Genomic DNA, 6,393 nt, shown 5'->3' on the forward strand with positions numbered 1-6,393 from the left:
AAAATTGTACTCTAAGATAAAATGCAAATTGTTGTACACTATGAGATGATATGAAAATACAATAGGAGAGCCTATTTATAAAGTCATCTAGGAAGCTTGTAGAACAAGCTAGAAAGTTCGAGGAGATAAGTATGATAACTAAGCATACATCCACAAAATGTGAGATATCCTTGATCAAGGTGAGAAGATAAGTATGACTTAGATAGGAACAAACTCCCGTGTTGTCAACAAATCCTAGACTACAACTAATAAATAAATGCATTTAACTAAGTAAACTTAAGTAAAAGGGTAAATAATAATTATTTATTCTAACAATGGCAACAAATGTGAATTGGTTGAAGGTTGCCTATGGCTCTTTCCTCATCAAGAAGAAACCTCTGGTGAAAGAACCCAAGGAACAAGAGTATGCATGTGAAGATCTTTAGGAAGTTGAGAACAAAGAGCCTAACATCACCTCATCACATGTGTCACATGAACAGGAAGAAAAACAACATATACAAGATGAACTTCAAGTAAGTGATGATGAATATTCTCATAATTTATATTTTCAGCTTGATTGTTTGAATGAGGAAAATTTCAATTGTTTTGAAAATAAAGAAAGTTTTAGTTTGAAGTTTGATCCTATGTTAATAGAAAGCAATGTTCAAGATGTATCTGTTTTAGTAGTATGCTATGATAAAATTCCATCATGTTAAAAAGATGAAGGATCATTGTTTTCTAATTCTTTGTTTGAGTTTCAAGATTAAAGTATGGCTGATATTGAAGAAGTTAAAAAGTTACAATAGTCGATACCATCCATGATTTCAAAAAACACATTATCTTTTAAGGAAAATGTTTTCTCTCAGCCCTTACTGATTATTGAAGAAAGGGATGCTCCTCCAATAGCTTTAGGTATTGATTCATCATCCTATGTCTCTATTTTGGATAGGAGATTTTTAGATTTAATTTGGGATAAGGATAAGGAAGTTATCTCAGTCAAGGTTTATCCTAAAATTATAGATGCATATCCAAAATGTGAGGCTGTCATGTGTGTTGAAAGTCCTCCAAATTATGATAGTCCCAAGTGTTTAAACGATAAAGATAATGAGGTGTTTTCTTTGGAGATATTTGAAGAATGTTCATTTCAATTTGAATTTGAGAATGGTCTCAAATCTTCCATGTAGAAGGATAAAGAGAAGCAAAAATTCTATGATGAAATATGGCTCTTTGGGTATAATATTTTTCTTACAATATTTCTTTAGTTTATTGAATTGATTTTCAGTATTGAGGGGGTCCTTGAACTAGAGTTGAGATGAATTATTTCATTAGGATACCATGCATTATTTCGGAATGGCTCTTTCTTTTTACAACTGATCAATGGTCATGTATGAGTTTCATTATGCCCTCCCTCCTTTTTTTGAGGTTTCCTCACCTATTTGTAAATATGTTTTTCTTTCCAAATTTTTTCTTGTCTAGTATAGCTTTTCCTTGTGTTGTTGTGTTGTTGTTTTCTTTCTTAGTTTTGGCGTTAGCTTAGCCTTTCCCACTTTCTCAGTCTGGTTTTTCCTTGCTCTACTCCACCCTCTTGGCAAGCAGTTCTATATTACCCTCTTTTTTCCTAGACCCTATAGCCCAATGTATAAGGCACTCGCCTTTTGCCAAGAGATACTAGATTCTTTATGTACTTTTCAGCATACAATACCCATTCAGAGCTAGCTATAGGGGCACTTTCAGTACACCATTTAAAAAAAAAAAAAAAGTTAAAGTCACCTCCCGTGAAGAATTCTTAAAAATTGTTTCTAGTTTGCTTAACAATGTTTCTATGAAGGATAAAGATCAAAGTTCTAATGCATATGTGAATCCTCCTATGCCACAATTTAGAGTTCATTGCCTTGTTTCAAAATTATAGATTTAGTTTGATATGATTTATTATGCTTCTTCAACTTCCATGTTCATACTCTGACTTAGAGAAAGAAACAATTGAGTTAGTCTTCAAATTGTTTGATTGAATATACAAAAAGATGTAGAATTGGAATTAGAATTTTTCAAAGAAAATAGAATTGAAATGCAGAATGAGAATTGGTATGTAGAACTAGATTTCCAATTTTCTCACCGCAGGAGAAGCCATTTTGATAATTTTTGCAAAAGAAGCCAAATGGCCATTTTTTGCCAAGTGAAGAAATATAGAATTAGATAATTCCATAGATTCTAAACTAGAAATATGTATTCAATATGCATTTACTATCATACATAAGCTTAGATTTTGAAGCCACTACATGAGAAATGAAAAACACAGGAAATTCATGTCTTAATGCACCTTTTGTAGTCCATTCTTGAAATCTCGCTAGTGGAGAAGTAGAAGTCTGATTTTCTACCAAACATCAAATTAATAGCAAGGAGCATGGCTATCAAAAGAGATCAATTTATATGCTTCATCTCACTAAAAGTGATCCCATGAATCCTCCATAATAGAGTAAAAACTCTCTAATGAAGTCAAGGTAGAAAATGTATACTGTGGTGCTTTGTCAAAGCAATTCTGTGAAAACCCGCCAATAGCTATGGCACATGTGGGAAATCAGCACCAAACATAGGAGCTCAAGTTTTTTGGTATCAGAATATGTCATGTTAGGACTATAAAAAATGTATTCCATAATTACATGGTGTAGATGCTAAGCTACATTTTCTTGTGAACAGACAATAGGTGGAAGCGGTGTATACAATATAAACACATGATTGAATTAGCTGAAGGTTATAATCATGTGAGTTGCAGGTGTGACTTTGAATTTTGCTATGTTTGTTGGGCTGAGTGGAAGAACAAGAATGTCATGGGCAAGTGTGCTTTGTGGGATGAGTATTTCCTTATTCATGAACCACTTTCAAAGGGCAATGACTTGAGGGTAGCATCTCATAGATAAGATTTCTCTATGCATGTAATGGCAATGATCGTATCTTTAAAAATTGTAAGGGCCCCTTTAAGAGAACCCAACATTTGTAGAACATATGGAATAACATATGCATCATTCTCAATGGCACTTGGGAGTATCTTCATATGGACTTATGCATACATTCTTGTCTAATCATCAAGTCAAATTCATGAAGAATATGAAATAGAACCTGGATGTGAGGAGAAGGTTCAAAACATTGATTATTTAAATGTAAGGGAAATATTTGGTCTTGTGAAGATGGTCCAAATAGAACCAAAGGTGCAAAATCCTTATGGAAATCCCCTTTCTCATTCTTAGAGTGCATGCAGTATGATAAGGGTTTCATCACTTCCTAGAGATTTGAATCAAGAGCAAGATTTATTGTTGGAGCAAACCTGTAAGTAAAAAAATTATTTATTGGTGAAAAAATATCCTCTTCAAGTGATTGGTGACTCTTTGTTGGGATGGGGGCCATTCCAACCATTATCCTTATACTTAGAGGAAATCTAGTTAAAGGTTTAAAGTCTTCGAGTATAAGAACTATAATCAGTGTATTGATTGTTTGTGTGGGATATGTACTACTTTTAGTGATTGGAATATTTGTAGTTAAAGGAGCATCTTATCTTGGGGCATTGCTAAATAACCCATTGTATCATGTTGTAATGATGATTCATTTAACATTTTCAACTACTGTGAACATAGGAACAATGACTTAGTTATTCAATGTGGGGGAAAAAGAGTGCTCGAGGATCTTTTAGGGACATATGTCTTAGCAAACTGATATAAAGGAGGATCTCGATGATGAGATGAGGGGAGCATTCCTATATGGAGTTTATTTTTTGTTATGCTAATGTCTAAGAAAATATACCCATGGTTAGTGAAGACTTGGATGCCATGAAGAAAGAGGTAAGAAGTCTCAAAAGCCATTTCACATACAAATCGACACCAGGTTCTATTTGGAGAATGAAGACAAATCATGAAGACTACGAAAAATTGGATATGATTGAAATGTTTGACCAAATGCCGATAATGAAATAGAAAAGACCCATGGCCCATATACCATGGCCTATCTGCAATGTGATAAGAATGAACATGTCTATTACAAAGATGCATGGAAGTCGCTAGTGGATGAATTCTATGATAATGCCTGTAGGTTTCTATAGAGCAATACAAGCACCAATGGAGAACTCGAGCTCAAAGTTGTATTGCTAGACCATTATACCAATGGAATTATATATTCAGATACATATGGTAGATAATAAGAACAAACCATATGACAAGATGTCCACGTAATGAAAGAAACACACACAGAGTGTTCATGTCATAGTTGCTAAGTGTTGAAATGTAGCTCACCATTGAATGCAAAGGAATCAAATATGGTCCAAATGTATTTTGGTGTGCCATTATTTTTGATTCATCAATGTAGATAAGAATTTGAAGAGGTTTATACACAAATATTACTAAGAACAAATGGTAGAGTGTTCTAGGTCAGTTGTATTTTGGATAGTGCCAATGTTTTGAAGACTGTTACAAATTTTGAAGAATCTTTTGCATTAAACCCATAAAGAGTGATACCATTAAAATGGTCAAGGTATTAAAGATAAAGGAATAGGATTTAGAAAGATTGAAAATAGATCATCATTAAGAAATGATTAAAGACTTTGATTAGAAAGGATCAGTTATTTTGGTGACTGAAGGGTCATAGTCAGAAAATAAGATGTTAAATAGGAATTTGATGGAAGTACAGAAGGGTGCTTCTTCTTTTCTACGAGAGTAGGTATTGTTGGAGTAGAGGGAAGATAGTAGCTTCTTTCATGAATTTCATTTCATGTACTTAGGGGATTTGTATTCTAATTTTTATAATTGATTTGACAAAGGGATTGTGTGAAAATAAAGTTTGAGTATTCTTATTTGTTGTGTTCAATAAAAAAGAGGTTTTATTTTAAATCAAAGAATTTGGCTATTACTTTTCTAATTATAATCAATCGAAGCATGGTTGTATTTAGTTTTGAGCAATTTCTCGCATCTTGAGTCAAATGGCGAATGGGTTGTAGATTAGAGTATTTTCAACTATTCCTATTGCAAAGATTAGGATGTTTACTCTTCATTTCATTTCAGTTTCATTGCACTTACATTTATAGTATTAATTTATACATTACCAATGCTAGGAAGTCATATGAAGTGTGGGTTCTTAGAGTTGGCTGGGTTTATGAGATAAAATCTACCTGAGTTAATTCTGTCTAGGGCTAGCTTGGTTTTCCCTCTTCCTTTCTTAGGTTAAGAATGTACCCAACTAGTTTAAGAGGAAGTAAATTCATTGAATATCATTTGATAAGGGAGCTATACCTTTCAATTTAGAGGATATCTATCAACTTGATGATAGATTTTCCAATTGTTGGTATCTAGTCATTCTTTCAGATTTGGGCATTTGAGAGTTAAATTGGGAAATAAAAATCTATTTACCAACACCAACCTACCCCCTTTCTTGCTTACCTCTATCTAAAAGAATTAATAAGAAGCTTGAGGCAAAACTCAGAAGCCTCCTTTAAAATGACACTAAAGAATAGAAAAAAAAACTAGCTCTTATAAAATGGGAGAATTTATGTAAACCAAAGGAATTAGGAGCTCTAGGTATCAAAAACTTAAGTTGTCAAAATGAAGCATTAGGGGCCAAACTAGCTTGGTGACTATTCATAGAAATAAATAATAATTGGGCAAAAAATTTGTATAAATAATACCTAAATGTAGCCAATCCCTACTCCTTGTTTAGAATGAGGATCCTTCCTAAATGATCCAAAAGCTGCAATTTTATAGTAAAAAGAAGACTCCTGATCATAAAATAGCTTACTTGGGATGCTGGTAATGGTGATGAAGCTCTCTTCTGGGAGGACTCTTGGGATGGCCATCCCCCTAGTAGATAAGATGGGTATCCCATCTATTCTTAAAGATCAATTAGTCAAACTCTGGGGGTGTAAGGTCAACAATTATAAAACTAAAAAAGATATTAATGATAGTATAAGTTTGAAATGGAAAACTTTGGATAATATCGACTTGGAACCAATAGTAAAAAAATGTTTATGAAAATATTGTTCATAATAGGAAAATAAAGAAATTAGTGAGAAATGACAAACTCATATGGGCAACATCAAAAGATGGTATGTATAACATTAAAAATGGATATAGAGTAATCACTCATTCCCAAAGGTGGGAAAAAGTTAATAGCCCCCTTAAACTTTGTTGGGACTCTTCCTGCTTGCCAAAGACAAGCTTCTTTCTATGGACTACCTCCCAGAATAGGATTCTAACTACTGATAGACTTAGAAAGATGGGCATTGAGAGCCCTTCAAGTTGTGTGCTATGTAAGCATGACAATGAAGATATTGATAATCTCTTATATAATTTTCCATATACACAATATTATTGGGAATGGCTTTGGCATATGCTGGGTTGGACCACCCCTTTTCTAGAATCTCTAGATGATCTTCTTTGG

At 33.3% G+C, this 6,393-nt stretch overlaps 1 pseudogene; it reads left to right on the plus strand.

The window, feature by feature from the left end:
* Nucleotides 1-2,912: 2,912 nt before the first annotated feature.
* LOC149530499 (protein PIN-LIKES 7-like) lies at nucleotides 2,913-3,661 on the plus strand (annotated as a pseudogene).
* The last annotated feature ends 2,732 nt before the right edge of the window (nucleotides 3,662-6,393 follow it).

Source organism: Cupressus sempervirens, chromosome 11, assembly GCF_028749045.1.
Source record: "Cupressus sempervirens isolate cs-2001-9-10 chromosome 11, ASM2874904v1, whole genome shotgun sequence".
NCBI classification, from domain to species: domain Eukaryota; kingdom Viridiplantae; phylum Streptophyta; class Pinopsida; order Cupressales; family Cupressaceae; genus Cupressus; species Cupressus sempervirens.